General features: G+C 44.4%; 1 pseudogene; it reads right to left on the bottom strand.

Annotated features, from left to right (window-relative positions):
- Window positions 1–1,135: 1,135 nt before the first annotated feature.
- Window positions 1,136–9,770, bottom strand: LOC143642285 (polyunsaturated fatty acid lipoxygenase ALOX15-like; annotated as a pseudogene).
- Between the last annotated feature and the right edge of the window lie 7,286 nt (window positions 9,771–17,056).

A 17,056-nucleotide genomic window follows, 5' to 3' on the forward strand; every position in this document is an offset into this window, starting at 1 on the left:
TCTTAACAAGACCTTGTCTCAGAATACAAAATAAAAAGGGCCGGAGATGTAGCTCAGTGGTAAAATGCCCCTGGATTCAATCCCAGAACCTCCCCCCCAAAAAATCAGACCAACTATCATCCATTACTTCTATAAAATCAAATAGAATCAGGGCAAGAAGCAACTTTGTTCATATTGTAAAGGAAATGTTTTTGGTTTGTGTATACTATTAGTTTATGCTTTTAAATGGATGGTTACAGATTATTATTATATGAAGAAACAAAACTCCCAAGTTTGTTTTTCTTAATTTTACCCACATACAGAGTTGAATTTCACTGAATCCTTTTGGTGGGGGCAGCCGCATGGTGCAGGGTGCACTAGGGATCCAAGAGAACCAATCCAACTAAATAGGAGCAGGAATCTAGAATCAAGGCCTGCTAAGCATGAAAACCCTTTGGCTCGATAAGACAATCAATAGATTTTTAGTATTCTTCCCGTGAAGTATGTTAATTTTGAACTTTCCAACCGATAAACTGCAATAGGTTAGAGAGATGAATCCCTCAGGCTGAAACCTGAGGCTAAATCTCTCCAGAACATCTTCTTAAATTTGACCAACTTACCTGCACTTATTATTTTCTAAGTGAACCATAAAATGAAAATCCTGAGTGTCGACATTTTTTTTTTTTTTTTTAGAATCTCTGTGTTACTGGTTTGCATTATAGTATGTGTCTGACTTCAGGACACATGCTAAATCCTATCCAGTTAAAAAAAGAAAAAAAAACATTTTTGATGCTTCATATTCTTTTGGCAATGCTTTATTTAAAATAGCTGGGTGTAAGCTCTTTTCTATCACTATTTTAAAATGTAGGTTCAAAATCAAATTCAATTCATAAAAGGTGTGATGCAATATATACTATCACTCTATCATGTTCTTGAAGTAGTTTGTATAAGGTGGCTATTATTGGCCCTAGAGGAGATCTGAATGGTAAGCAAAGAAGAGAGGGAGGGAGGAAAAGAGGAAAGGATAGAGGCACCTAGATGATGCATCTAAAATGAAATGTGTTCCAAGGGGCAGAGAAAAGGGAAAGGTCACATTTGGGAAGGGTGGCTGTGGTTTGGGCGGAGGAGAGCTAAAACAACCAAAAGCTTGGGACACTCATATGGCCACACTATATTCCACCAGGGTGGGTCGCAGGTACTCATAGGGTATGTCTAGGTTTTCATTCCGGACTTCGATTTCCTTGTCCAGGACAGCCAGCTCCTCCCTGAACCTCTTCAGCACAGCCTTGGGCCCAGGGCTTGAAAAATACTCCTCCTCATGCTGGCCCAGAGGCACCTGGGATGGAGAGGAAAACACAGCTTAGAACCTATGAGCCCCGTTCAGGGCACCACACCTCCCCCTTTGCCTCCTTCCCCAGGCCCTCGGGGCATCTGGTTCTCACCATAATGGGCTGGCGTCTGCCAAGCTGCCAAATGATGGACATCTGGAGAGTAGCCTGATTAACAGTGGGCCGTGTGGCCATCACTGTCTCCATAGTGGCATCCTTGGTAGTTGGTGGGGGCAGCCACATGGTGCAGGGTGCATTAGGGATCCAAGAGAACCAATCCAACTAAATAGGAGCAGGAATCTAGAATCAAGGCCTGCTAAGCACGAAAACCCTTTGGCTCACCTGTATTCAGCTCCCTCCCCCCAGTGAAGTCCACAAATTCCCAGTTGCCCAGGTTAACAGTCAAGGTTAAGTACCTGGCCCAGGTGGATGGAAGAATGCTGCCCAGTGCAGGTGAAGATGCACATGGTGACAAAGTGGCAAGCCTGGGCCCGAGACTGGAGAGAGGTGGGAAACCCTACAAGAAGTGGGGAGAGTTAAAGTTGTGGGGTCAGGCATAGGAGCAGATCTGAGAGAGATAAGGCAAAGAGAGGAGAAAAAGGGTGGTAAAGAGGGATGCCAGCAACTCTCAGTGACCTGTGGAAATTGACCTGAGAGCCGGTGGGGGCAGGGGATGGAGGACCTCTGCTGGGAGGATCCCAATCAGTCAGGTGCTGGGGCTGGCTCACAAAGATGTCAACTTCTCAACTGTTCAGCATGCTGGTAGCCACAGTGGGGATATTTATGTCACAGAAATGGGCAAATGCTACCAGGCAGGGCTCTTTTTTCTGGGGAGCCAGTTGTTAAACATTTTTTAGCACTACTCCTACTGTGTCTAGGAGGCTTTTGGATTTTATATGGGTTGGATATGCTTTTGGAAGATTCTATATAAGAAGAGAGGATTCTGGAGAGGTCTCTTATAACTTTTGTCTTAGTTCTGAGGACAGGAACTCTGATTACCTCGATCCTGGGCCCCTAGCAGCCCAATTTCAGTGATCTCTCGACACCAGTTCTGCAGCTCAGGGTCATCTCTCACAGCCACATCTGTCTTATAGTACAGATCCATAATTCCTTCCGCATACCTGCCAGACAAGAGGTCAGGACAAGAAAAGCTGAAGCTCTCGGCTCCTTGTTCACGTGGCCCATTCAGGGCATCCAGCTCCCCAACCAAGACACAGCCCTCCTGTTCTCCTAGCCTTCTTCTCCACCCTCACCGTCACCCCACCTGCCCTGCCTCCCTGCTTGCCTTACCGACGGATGATTTCCCAGAGCCGCAGTGCATCTTGAGCATAGTAGGAAGACTTGACTTCCAGGAGCCCCCGGTCAGCTAAGTCGTCAGGGGGACATAATGAGCTATAGGTCAGAAGGCCTCCAGCACGCCTCAGCAGATCCAGATGGCCTCCCCCACCTACGCTCACCACCTGAGGATTGAGGAGAGACAGTCAGGCAAGTCAAGCTGTCTGAGGCTAGAGCCAGCAAGGACAGTGAACCCAGAATCTGGATCCCCCCCTTCTTTCCCCATACCTGGTCAAAAACTCCACAGTCTGAGACCAGCCCATTCCTGGCCCGAAGGTTAATTTCATGGTGTATCGCAAGTGAGGAACTATAAGCTAAAAGAAGAAAAGCAGGCAAGGGCAAAGTCAAAAGAGATCTGTAGCAGGACCCTGCAGAAACCAGCGTGGAAAGGGGAGGAAAGAACAGGTCTTCAGGAAAAGCACAGACCTGGGGCTCAGTGGCCCCTCAACACCAAGAGTTTGCTACTAATCTGCACTGCCTAATGCCCTCCACAAATCACTGCCTTAGTGCTTTATAACTGAAAGAAATCACTCTCCTTTTCTTTCCATATTCTTTTCATAAGTCTAGGTGAATATTCTTCAAATAATTTTTTTATCAAAAGTCCCATAAGAATCTTTTTGAGACTTTTTTTCCTAATCTCACATTCATCCAAGAAATGTTAATGCTACAAACATTGTACCTGTTTCTGTGCTATAATATCTATGCTTTATACATGAAGATAATATTTTCACACACACACACACACACACACACACACACAGTGATTGTCACACACACACCCTTGAGGGGAATAACAGTCCCCTTCGAGAAGGTCTGGTGAGACCTACACCTGCCTCCAGAACCTTCTGATTCCCTCTCCCCTTGTCCACCACACTCCCCTTCTTTCTGTTCTTCAGACAAGTCAAGATCATTCTATGTCAGGGTCCCTGCACAGGCTGTCCCACTAGCCTGGAACACCGAGGGCCCTTGACCAGTTCATTGGCTGGCTTCTTGTTTTCTCACCCTTTATGTCACCTCCTTGAGGGAACCTTTCCTGACACCCAATCTAAACTCACCATCACACCACCCTGCTCTGATTCCCTATATCATACTGGTCACAGCCCCTATATTGCAACACAGTCTTTATAGTCTGCCCTTATTGGAGATGAAAATCCCAAAAGATCAGGACATTGTCTGATCCAGATGTTACCACTGGCATCTAGAATGATTCTTGCACCCAATAACCATTTTGAATGAGTGAATGTGTTGCCCTAATTGCTGGCTTGAGCCCCTTTAACTGGCCTATGTTACTACTTTAGAACTTTTCAAATCTTTTATGTGAAAGTCTTTTATGTTATTTGCATGGTCCCCTATGGATGGAATCTTTAGTCATTAGCCTGTTCGTATGAATATCTGTGCTTTATAGATTAAAAAAAATAATATTTTTTGCTCCTCTCCCCAAGAAACATGTTCGCCCCCTTGGGGAGGTGACAAAAGCAATTGAAAATGCAGGACAGGCCCTCTCCCACTCCCTAGCTCTCTTGTTTTCCGTTGCTGGTTCTCACAAAGCACTGAGATGTCACACAGGGACCCCTCCAGAGGTGGGAATATGCAGTGAAAGAGAAGCAGGCAAGAGAGTCGAGTTGGGAATAAGGTATTACCTTGAAGACAGGATGTACTGATGGAAGGCACCTCATGGTGGCCACAGCAAAGACCTCAGCCATCAAGTGTCCTCTCAGAAGATGAGACTGCAGCTCATGAAGCTGGAATTCAGAGCTACGGACCCAGCATTTGGCCAAGAGCCAGACCACTGGGGGATCTGTGGGCAGGAAAAGGGGTGGCGGAATAGATCCGATCTTTGGCAGTTGGAGCTGGAGCAAAGACAAGAGTGGGAAGGAAAAGTTGGAAGAGGGGCTGAGTGTCAGGTGCCCAACCATTTCCCCTCTCTTGCATGTTACCTGTCCCTTCTTCCTCCACATTTGCCTGTCTTTCTCCATCTTCCCACTCCAGCTACCATTTCTCCCCCCACCACCCTTCTCTTATCCATTCAGAGCAGTGCATTGATGTTGGACAAGCCTCAATGCGCTCAGCCTTCAGCAGAAACCGAGCCTTCTCCAGCCTCCACTTCCCCTTTCAGTTCCCACAGTGTGGACAGGAATCAAACCCTTCATCCCACAGTCTTGTTCAGAAACCTCAGCCTCTCTCTGATCTTCCTACACCACCTCTGCACAGAGGACTGAGTCTTCAGTTCTCAGCTGCCTGCTAGACAATTTGAATGTTTCCCCATTGCCTCAAAATTGACAAGTCAAAACCCTACCCAGGCATTTTTTTCTTCTTTACTGGTATGGACTGACACCCCCTTTTCCCCTCTTTTGGAATCCAGTTGAATCTCCCTCTGCACTCCTATCCATCTTTCCTCTCCGTCTCTATCCCCAGGGGAGTCCTTCACCTCCCAGAGCTATAGCATGAAACCCCAAACCTGGCACTAAACACAACTTCCCCTCTAGTGTGCCCACAACATCTTTCACAACAGCCATCCCCAGCTTCCCTTATCCCTACTCCTTAGCTTGCCTTAGGTTTTATCCTCTCACCTCATATTATTCGCCCACTCCAATCACAGAGAATCTCCTGACTTCTCTACCTCCGCTTCTCTGCCCAACACATCTTGCCCCTGGGGATAGGTCCTTCCTCTCCTCCCGTTTGTCTAAGTCCTGGCCCTCTTGCAGGGATTCCTTTCAGACTGTCTCTGACTTTAGTATTGTCTACATTTCCAATGAGGCTGAAAAACCCTTAAAATCAAAGACTTCACCCATTTCTTCCTTTAATGACTCCTCCAGTGTCTCAGAGAGTGAGTTCTCAGTGAACCTGAATGAGGGGCTGATTTGAGACGGCCAACCAACAAGGAACAGAAATCCCAAGTCCTCTCACCTGAATGGCCATGGGTAAGAGTTGCCCCTCAGGCTGCAGTTTCAGCATGACCAGAGGGGCAGCCAGGTGCTGTTGGTGATTACAGATGACATTGGCCTTGATCCCATCCAGTAGGTAAAAATCAGCTTCAAACAAGGTGCCTCCCTGGGTGGGGGCGAGGGCAAGGGCTTCTCTCAGCATAAGGTGTCTTCTTCCCACCCTGATTCCCCAAATGGAGAAGAAAGAGAAGGAAACTGACTTGTCTTCATCACCTACTTTGTACCAGTAGTGGATTATGTGCATATTATCTCATGAAATTTGTATACATTCTACTTGAATCATTCCCAGTTTTACAGAAAATGAAATAGATAATCAGAGAAGTTGGGTATTTTGTCTGAGTTCACACAGCTTACAAATAGAAGAGCCAGGATTCAAATCTAAGTTTGCCTGACCCTGTAATCCTCTGAATTTTCTCTATCGATTGTCCCACATTGTCCCAGATTAACAATCCTCTGGCCCTGATTGTTCTGCACACTCCCTGAATCCATAGCACCAAGGCTCAGTCCCATTTCCTCATTTTGACTCAGTTTATCAACCATCCCACCTCATACACCCCACCCTTCACAATTGCACCATTCTCATGTGGGAAGAAAAGCCATGGAGCTGTACTTTTCAGGATTGCTCAGGATTTCTGTAGGAGTCCTTCTTGCCAATCAGCCATAAGCCAGGCCCATGGTGAACCCTACTGCAGCACAGTTGATGCTAACACCACTCCCATTTCACTGTTCGATCTCCTTAGGGTTCATACCTTGAGCTCCTTCTGCAACTGAGCCTGCAGTTCCTCCATCCCTGGAGGAAACACTAGGCGTTCAGGAAGCTGAATGGAGCGCCTCAGCAGCATGGGGTTGGCGCCATTGAGAAACTGATACCCAAAGAAGGCATCCTCCTTCCAGGACTGCCGCACTCGCTCTGGGGAGTGGCAGTAGAGCATGCTATGAGACCTGAGATCCTGGTCCTCCCGACCCCCACCAAACCATCCTCATTTGACCCCAGCTTATCAGGGGATCTAAACCTCTGGTCTCCCAACCCTGGTTCTTTCATTAACCCAGACTGGGTGGGATCTAGGTGATAAAAGGTCCAGGGAGAAGTACTGGGGTAGGTGGGACTAACCAGCCAGCTTGCTGTAGCCACACCAAAAAATCCGGTTATAGTCATCCACATCATTCCAGTTACTCAGAATATTCACAGATCTTTTGACAGCCAGGTCAGCCAGCCTTCAGGGAAGAATAGGGCAAACAGACACTGAGTCGTAGATGCAAACACTACAGCCACGGGCACCTATCTTGGACTGGTCAGTCCAGTGCAGTACATAGGCCTATTGGCCTCCACTAGATCAAGATTCTCACCAGGGCCTCCTTGGTCTCACCCTACAGCCAGTGAAGCTTCAAAGTCAACTCTCTTGTTTTCCAGAAATCGCTCATCTTCAGGGAGGTCAGATAAACTAGTCCCAGCCACATTCAGAACTAAGCCAGCCTTCCAGTTACCCCACCTGCGGGGGCAGAAATAAAATCAGGCATTGGTATTCCAGAGAATTAACCACTCATCATGAGTCAGGGGATGGGCGACTGTTGGGGTTTTTAGCCCTCATTCCCTCCCAACCTACGACCTGCGGGAGAGGTGGGGAGAGCTCGCCCCACTGGACGAGCCAAGAAAGGAGAGGGTCCCTCGCCGGAGGACAATCAGATGCATCAGGGAGACCAGTCAAAGCAGGAGCTGGTTTATTGAGAAAACACACACAGCTAATATAATGTACAGGAGCCAATCAGGATAAAGGTCAGCAGGGTGGGGAGAGTTCATGTGTATACCCATCCTACAGGGTATATGACAATGGGTGACACGAGCTGTCCACCAGGGCAGAAGGGTTCTGAGCCTATCCTACAGGTGGTCCGATTTTTTGTCACAACCCACGGTAATGCCTTCTGGCTGATTGCCAGGCACCATCCCAGCCATGTACGGCCCCAGGACCAGGAAGCGGGTAGCAGCCAGCAAGTTAGGTTTCCTCTTTTCTGATGCAACATGCCCCACATGTTACATCATGCCCTACAGGGGACTAACTTGTACAACTTTCTTCTCTCTTCCAGTTCCTCTTCCCTGTGCTTCTTGAAAAGGCCTTGAGAGTCTTCAACCACTGTGCAGCCTGAAAGTAAAGAGGGCATGGTATGACTTCACTGAGGGCCTGACCCTATCCCTATCTTCTTGGTCCTTCTAGCTGGCCCCTACAGCTTCATGTCCCTCTCCTGTCTCCTTGACACCTGTGCCAGTAACCTTCTGTTTTGACAATTCCCAAACAACTCCTGCCCTCCAGGTTCTAGCTTCCACATCTGCGCACGCGCACACACACACACACACACACACACACACACACGCAGACCTTCAGCCTCTCTTGTGTCTTCTCACACACTTGTCCCTGGTGCTTACCAGTGCCCTCAGCAAGGCTCAAGATGTGGTTGCCCTGCACCCAACGATAACAAGGGAACCTGTACTCAGGCCCTCCACCTCCAGGGCCCTGCACAGAGATCCAGTTGCAGAACCAGTGAGGTGCCTTTTGCACACTTTCACAAACAGCAGGGACCCCAAGTACTCTGAGACTTCCACCTTGAACTCCTGTTCTGTAGGCGACAATTCAGCATCCATGCTGAGAGGTTCAGAATCAGTGGGACCCACAGGATTGTGTACTTGGGCTGGGTCTTGCTTCCCCTGGACTGCTTTCCCTGGACTTCAGCGAAAGGGGAGCGAGATAAAGGGAGTCCACATTGAGCAGGGGTCCCCAAACCCACAGTGAGAAGGTAAAGGACAAGAGATGGAAAGGTGCTCTCTTTCCTTCCTAATTTCCTCCCTATTTCATTGATTGGGTCAAGCGCTGGCAAGGATCAGGCACTGGGAACCCTGCGCTGCAGGCTGGAGAGCACACTGTCAACGCTGGCAGAGGAGCTGGATCCCGCAGTTACAGCGGTGAGACCCCAGCCAAGGCTGAGGGCGGCCAGGCACCCCGCCCCTCCTGGAGGCAGGTTTCCCAGAAGACTTTATATCCAAGCGGAAGCCTGGAGGTGGAGAGGGCTTAGGCAGCTAGGAGTGAGAGCGAGACAAAAGCAAGGAAAAGGCGTTCCAGCTAGAGTCCACGGAGACAGCAGGCGGAAAAAGGCACCAGCTCCGTGGAACTGGAGCACAGAGCGCCAGACGCGCAAGATCCGATGGTGAGTCTTAAAAGTTAAGCCAATGTTTTGGATTTGGTCCTGAAAACAAGCGGGAGCCATTCAAATGTTTTCAGCAGGGGAATTTTGTTTTAAGGTCGGGAATATACTGGGGGAGAAATTGACTGGCTTCAGAAGGGTTAGAAACAGAGGCGGGGAAGCCAGCTAAGAAGGTGAAGGTAACACAAGGTCAAGGGGACACTGGTGATCAGGGTGAGGCAGTTATCAGAACAGTGATGGGGGAGATGCCCAAGAGAGAAAAGACAGGGGAGGGTTAATAGTGGGAAAGAGGGGCATCTCCTTTCTACACATTCCTCTGAAACATCCTTGGGGCCAGCATCCGGATCTGGAAGGCTGGGAGACAGCTGGACGGATGATGGGAATTTGGGAGTCATCAGGTGAAAAAAAGTAACAGAAACGGCAAGAACACCGAGTAAAGGTCGGGAAATTGAGAGTTCACAGGTCTTGCCTCCTTTCCCCCACCCTTCCCCCATCCCAAGTCCCCAAGATCAGAGATCTAGCACCAGTAGAGAAAATTTGAGAGAGCAGCTTTTAAAAATAGGAAAACCGGAAAGACGGCTGCTCCGGTGACCGCAGTGTTTGGTGACAATAGAACTCTGTGGAATGAGGGGTGCGGGGGAGCCAAGTCAATTCCAAGGAAGCCAGGAGCGAGGACAGTTACTGAAGCCCTCTAAGAAACCCTCTAGGGCGCTGCACGTGGCAGACCCCCTGGAGCCGTAGGCTCGCACGCTCAGTTGGGATAAAGAGCAGGTGGGCTGGGACTCGCCAGGTCACCGAGACTTGACGCATCTCAGGCCGAGGGCGCAGCCCACCCACCCGACTCCCTGCAGCGCACCTGGTCTCTGGCTGGCCTTAGCAGCATGCCGAGCGCCGCCTCCCCGTGCTGGCCGACCAACCACAGTTGCACCTGGTTAGCGGAGCCCGCGTAGAGAGAGGTACCAGTGGATACGCGGACGCGATAGACACCCATCTTGCTCAAAGCCGCTTAATGGGTTCTGAGAACGAAGAAGGGTGGAAGCATTAAATAACAGAGCCCGAGACCCCGCCCTCTCGGAAGTCGGGTCGTCAGTGGCACGTCTCCAGCCGACCTCGCCAGATTATGATCAGAGGCCCCCAGTTCTATCAGTCTAGAGCTCAGCCCCAGTCCCCAAAAGGCGGGGCCCTATTGGGAGGGCGTACAAACCATTATCTTGATGGGAGGAGGAAGCAGAAGAGGATTTGAGCAGAAAGTCTACAAGAAGGAATCAACAACACCTAATCCGGGAAAACCCAGTGAGAAGAGTGAGCCTTGGGCGGACTTTGGGGCAAATCCGGACGACTGGGAAGTCCTCCTCCACCTAAACAAACATGAGCTCCTTGCAAATTGCTTCTCCCAGGCCATAGGGCGCGCTTAAGGTTGCAGTGGAGAGGTAGTGGGCGAGGAGACATGGTCTTCCGCAGCGTTTGAAGGATTTGATCAATTTTTGTACACTTTACTTTCTTTGTGCTCATTACTTTGGAGCTTAAAAACGACTGCCTTCCTTGTTATCTGCAGATATGAACCTTCTTGATATTCAACACCTATGTTATCCCCATCTGCCCTCCTTCTCCTCATCCCACAGCATTCCTTCCTCATTGCCTGGTCCTCCACATTGGACTGAAGCCATGTGTTCCCCAGAATGCCCCATGCTCTTCTCTCCAAGAACCTACTCCTAGAACATTCTGTGTATCCCTCCAAACTCTGATAAACTCCAGTTTTTCAGCAAAGTCTTCCCTGGCAATTCTACCCCTCTCACTGAGCCAGAGCAAATCAACTTTCCCCTCTATGACTTTCCCTCTTGTACATATTCCTATTATTGCACACTTCATAATGCATAGTGGTAATTTATATGTCTATAACTCCCACTAATGTGAGCTCCTCTTAGGCAGGAACCACATTCTCCACACAATTCAATTTTGTCTCCCCTGGCATTAGCACACTGTCTGGGCTTGAGGATGTCAATGAGCATTTTCTGAAACACACTGAGCTGAAAAAATCAATTATAAATAAATTCTTCCTTTTGGGGAGATAAGGTAAACAAATAACTATTAGGCAATGTAAATAATACACAAATATTAAAATAAACTGGTGCCACCATGCCATGGAATACTGCACACCTAGTAACACTAAAGAAGTTGATGGAAATATGTTAGTAACGCATATTTTCTGATTCATTTACTTTTTGGCAAAAGTACATTTGCATGATTCAAAATTCAGAATGTACAAAGTGATATTCACTAGGTTCTTCCTCTCTCCTAGTTCCAATCCACCCTGTTCACACTGTTGCTAGTGTCTTCTGTGCACATTCCCAAGCAAATGTATACCTATAATTTTTGTTCTTTTCCTGCATATGGTAGCACATTTTATACACTGTTCTGCACCTTGTTTTTTCCATAGTGCAACGTAAATCAGGAAATCATTTCATATTAGCATTAAAACATTAAAAACTTCCTTGTATTTGTGAAGGTAGCTACAGTTTTGCTGTATATACTCTGCCAATCCCTTATTGGTAGACTTTAAGTTATCAACAATCTTTTATAACTTTTGTTGTTGTTGAAAGGAATAAATCTGGTGCATACATCATTTCTTTTGTGTAACCATATCTGTAACACAAAAATCCTAGAAATAGAATTTATAAGCCAAAAGCAAGTGTAATTTTGGCAGAAATTGATAAATTTCCTGCCATAGAAAGTTGTACAAATTTACACTTCCACCAGTAGCCAAGATATGAGAATGCCTATGTCAATGGTGTAATAATAACCACTTCTATTGATAGGTAAAAATTGCACCCCCATTTTAATTTAATTTGCATTTTTATGATGGCTACAGTTGAGCATCTTTTCATATTATAGGAGCTATTTATGTTTCCTTTTTTGTGAACTGGCTATTTCATTTTTCTATTGGTTTTTGGTCTTTTTCTTATTTACTTGTAGCAACTATTTATATAAGGAAAATTAACCTTTCCAACTCTATCACTACTAACAGGGTCCAAAAAGACATGATGGTCATTTTTTTACCTACATCAGCTTCTCTTTTTTTTTTTTTTAATATTTTTAGACATTGATGAACCTTTATTTTATTCATTTATTTATATATGGTGCTGAGAATCGAACCCAGTGCCTCACACATGCTAGGCAAATGCTCTACCACTGAGCCACCACCCCAGCCCACCTACATCAGCTTCTTAAAGCCCTGATTTTGTTCTACAATATTATTCTCCACTAAAAGAAACTTGGACCCTTGGAGGATAGCTGATTCCATATCTTTGGGCAGGTATAAACAACATAGAATAAGCCCGGAACATACTGCTGTGGTTAAAAGGTAAGGGTTCTCTCAAAAAAGTCACAGACAGTATTAAGAGGTCTTAATGTTCAATTATAAGGGCTCCCACTAGGCACATTGTTATATTTTGAGTAGCAAAAACAAAACAATAAATAGGGTTCATTAAAATAGATATGTGGGGCTGTGGTTGTGGCTCAGCGATACAGCACTAGCCTAGCGTGTGTGAGGCCCTGGGTTCAATCCTCAGCACCACATAAAAATAAATTTTAAAAAAAAGGTACAGGGGCTGGGGTTGTAGCTCAGTGGGAGAGCACACGCCTAGCATGTTCAAGGCCCTGGGTTCGATCCTCAGCACCACATAAAAATAAATAAATAAAGGTATTGTGTCCAACTACAACTAAAAAATAAATATTAAAAAAAATTTTTTAAAGATACAAATATTTTTTAAATATCTTTAAAAAATAGATATGTGTGTCAGAATACTTCTGATTGCAACTAACATAAAAATTCAAAATAATTCAAACAATTGGGAAAAATTAGGAAATAAGAAGTTCATAAGGTAGGTTGGCTGTAGGGTTGTTTGGGTCACTGGTTCAACAATATCACCAAGCAACCCAAGGTATTTTAGGGGGCTTTCTTTTGGGTTTACCCTGATCTTTCCATACTGTCATTCTTCATCGGTTAGTTCCTCAATAGGTTACCTCTTTAATTATGTTATGGTGGCACCATGTAATAACTGCTATTGTTCCAATAATCCCATATAGACACAATATCTAGTGGGAAAAGAAGAACCATTTTGTGCTTTCGTTTTAAGAACCGAGAAAGTTTTCTCAGAAACCATCCAGCTTTTTTCCATCAATCCAAAATGAGCCACAACAAACAAACAAACAAACAAAAAACAGCTCTCTAAAACACAGTGTTGATTCAGGAACAGCAGGGGACTGTTCCTGAATCCTGGATATGCAAGTCATAACAATTCATAGACATAGCCAGGTGGGCATAGAAAGACAAAGACTGTAATCCCAGAGACTTGGGAGGCTGAGGGAGGAGGACCACAATTTGGAGGCCAGACTGGGCAATTTAGCAAGACCCTGTCTCAAAAAATAAATATAAAGTGCTGACACTATAGCTCAATGGCAGAGTGCCCCTGTGTTCAGTTACCACAAAGAAAGAAAGAGAAGGAGGGTGGGAGACAAAGTTTTTTAAAGGCAAATGAGGATGATTACATAAAGCTTTTTGAAACAATAATCCTTGGCTACAAAAATTAATTTTAAAAAAAGTAGTATCAGTCCAAGACTGAATAGGCTACTACTGGACAGACATTTTTTTTAATGGCTTCAGCAAGAAAGTTGCAGTTCCAGAGTCTCTTGAGATATTCCCTGTTATTAGGCAAATGTGCTCATGGCTTCCTGACTCTCTTTGGTTAGGATCTGACATAAATGACTCCATTTTGAATCTGAAAACATCACATTCCCCTTATCTCTTTTCCCAAAACTGAGTGTCAAGCCTGAAACCATTAAATGGGCAAAGGAGATGGAACCACTGTGATTCTCTTGACTTAGTTAGAACTTAGCCCTGACTTAATTGAGCAATTATGGACACCCAAACATATTTGGGGCTCCTCCAATAAGCGAGAAGTTTGGATTAATGATTGGGAGGTAGGTGCCAAAGAGTGTCTGCTATAGTTTATAAAAGGCTTGAATTCATAATATTCAAAAGAAAAAAGTTGTTATAAACTGTTACCAAAAAATAGCATAATGCAAAAGAGTGAATAATTAGGACTTTTGACATTTTACAGGTTTTTTTTTTAAAGAAATTGCCAAGGTTCCTTTTTTTTTTTTTTAAAGAGAGAGTGAGAGAGAATTTTTTAATATTTATTTTTTAGTTTTTGGCAGACACAACATCTTTGTATGTGGTGCTGAGGATCGAACCCAGGCTGCACGCATGCCAGGCGAGCACGCTACCACTTGAGCCACATCCCCAGCCCATTTTACAGGTTTTAATGAAAAAAAAAAAAAAAGAATGGTGTGTTTCTTCAAAGTTCCTCCATTGTAATTAAGAGATGTATGTTTATTTCCATTAGTAAATAGAAAAATATAAAAACAGATAATTGTATGTGAGCCAAATAGATCTGGAAAAAATTGGAACTGTTCCCCAAAGAGGAAAGACTGATCAGCACATGTGGTTACTCATGATAACCAGATGGGAAGGAGGTTCAAACAGTTAACGAGTGCTGGTGCCTATACTTCATGACCAAGGAGAAGGGGGTCCTGAGTTGACAGGTAGTCAAATTTCCTAAAGAGAAAGTTATGAGTAAATGCAATCCATCTCTCCCAGGAGAAGAATCTATTAGATAGATGCCCCATTAGTCATGAGAATACATTAGCAATGCATGCATATGTTTATTGTTGTTGTTGTTGTTGTTGTTTCTGGTACTGGGGATGAACTCAAGGGTGCTCTACCACTGAGCCACATCCTCAGCCCTTTTTATTTTTTATTTTGAGACAGGATCTCACTAAGTTGCTTAGAGCCTCACTAAGTTGCTTAGAGCCTCAGTAAGTTGCTGAGGCAGGTCTTGAACTTACGATCCTCCTACCTCAACCTGGATCACTGGGATAACAGATGTGTGCCACTGTACCTGGCTAGATATGCTTTTAATACTAATAACAAAACAGGACAATGTGGGCTGGGGTTGTGGCTCAGGGGTAGAGCACTCGAGATCCTGGGTTCAATCCTTAGCACTACATAAAAATAAATAAAATAAAGGTATTGTGTCCAACTACAACTAAAAAATAAATACTTAAAAAAGAGCACATAGATATTTTAAAAAAACAGTACAATGAGAATGAGGGGTTCCACAACTCTGGCCAAGTGAATAAAAGAGTGCATCATTTCAAGGTAAAAGGCAGATTGCAGAAACAAAGACTTCTGTGAAAGATACAAACACTGAAAGGTTTATTGAGGTAGCTGGAAAAGACAGTTCCTTGGGAGAAACAAGCTTCAGTACCCCAACCATGAATTAATCTGTTAGGAAGTGTGATTTTACAGCTTTAGCAGATCTGAGGATTGAGGATATTAGAGGTCTAACAAGTAACGAGATTTAAGTATCAAGAAGAAAACAATAAAAGAAATATTTTAGCAACCTAAAGGAAGTATCTAAGCCATGTGTAAAGGCATACCCCTGGAGTCTCCAGCTATTCAGGAGACTGAGGCAAGAGGATCATTTGAGCCTAGAAGTTCAGGGCCAACCTGGGAAACATACCAAGAAACCATCAGGAAAGGAAAGGGAAGGGAAGAAGGAAACCTTATTCCTAGGGAAAAATAAAAACAAGTAAAAACCAATAAAGTCATGAGTTAAATCCATAGGGTTGATGTTTTAAAATAGATTTAAAAACAGTTGTAGTAAGTCTTATAATCATTGTATTGGTGTTTATTTTGTGTACCATTTAAAGTGTACTCAAAAGAATCATCAAATTAAATTTGCAATTGCAGTTTAAACTGTTTAACACAATGCAATGAATGCAACGTTTAAATATTTTTTTGAAGTTTAGGTTTCCAACTTCTATTTAGAGATGTTTAATAAACTGAGCATTAAATAAGATGAATATTGTAGGATGGACAAAATATTCTCAAACATTAAAAACTTTATCAATGTTGAACATAAACTGTCATCAATAAGCACAAATAAATACCTGAAAGGGTGTTCATCAAAAACTAGCAATGGTTAGCTTTAGAGAATGGGGATAAGGTGGGGAAAGGACTCTCATTTCTTACATAATTTGGAATGAATTTGTAAAGCTTTAAAGAAGCATGAAAGGTTTTTCCCAAAAATTTAATCTTGGGCAAAATGTAAGACTATAAAAACTATCATAGAGGCATTAACTATAATCAAACATGGCTGTCAGGAAAGCCCCAAAAGCAAAGTTCAAATTTTCTCTTTCAAATTAAATTCAGAAAAATCAAAATGTCACAAAATTTATCATCCATAGTTATGACACAAACCCAGTAATTTTCTTACAGATTAAAAGTGTAATTGAAGAGTTGGGAAAACATCCAAAAGCCACTCAGTGACTTGTGGGTAACCTCAGTGAGTTTCAATAATGATGCAGTTGTGACCCAGAGAGGTAAAACCTGAGCCAATTCTCCCTTTTTGGCCAGGAATATCTATCAAAGTCATCCTATGTCTGTTCCACCATTGCATGTTAGGGAGAGGAGGGCAGATGACTCCCCTTTAATTTACAGGTCTTTAGGAGGAGAGGAATTATACTTGAGATGCTGCACTTAATGAAACACACTGGGAAATCTTAGCCATACCTGAAGCTGACGTGAATGGTGAAATGCTGGGCTTCTGTAATGATTCTATAATGGGATCAGACTTTGGTGCATCTTGAAAGGGATTGAGCCTGTTTTGCACAAGGGAGGAACATAAGTCGAGAGTCAGAGGGCATTCAGTCTTCAAAATGGCCCCCAGGGATCTCTACCACATAACATCCATAGTATTAGAGATATTATTTTTCTTGTTTTATAGATAGTCTCCTCTAAAATTCTATCAGGGTTGGTCTGAATATGGCAAAAGTGATGGAAGTCACTTCCAAGGCTAGGTCTTTAAAACATTGTTTTCCTTCTCCCTACCTCCCCTCTCATGAGGAAGAACTCAGTTGCCATGTCATGAGGACACTCCAGAAATTCTGTGGAGCCAGGCACAGTGGCACACACATGAAATCTCAACAACTTGGGAGGCTGAGGCAGGAGGATTGCAAGTAAAAAGAGCTGGGGATGTAGCTGAGTGGCAGAATGCCCTTGGGTTAAATCCCCAGTACCCAAAGAAGGAAAGGAAGGAAAAAAGGAAAGAAGGAAGAAAATAAGGAATAGGAAGAGAGGCAGAGAAAGAAAGAAAGGAAAAGAAACTCTGTGGAGACGTCTATATGGTAAGCAAATGAACATTTCTGCCACGA

Source organism: Callospermophilus lateralis, chromosome 11, assembly GCF_048772815.1.
Source record: "Callospermophilus lateralis isolate mCalLat2 chromosome 11, mCalLat2.hap1, whole genome shotgun sequence".
Taxonomy (NCBI): Eukaryota; Metazoa; Chordata; class Mammalia; order Rodentia; family Sciuridae; genus Callospermophilus; species Callospermophilus lateralis.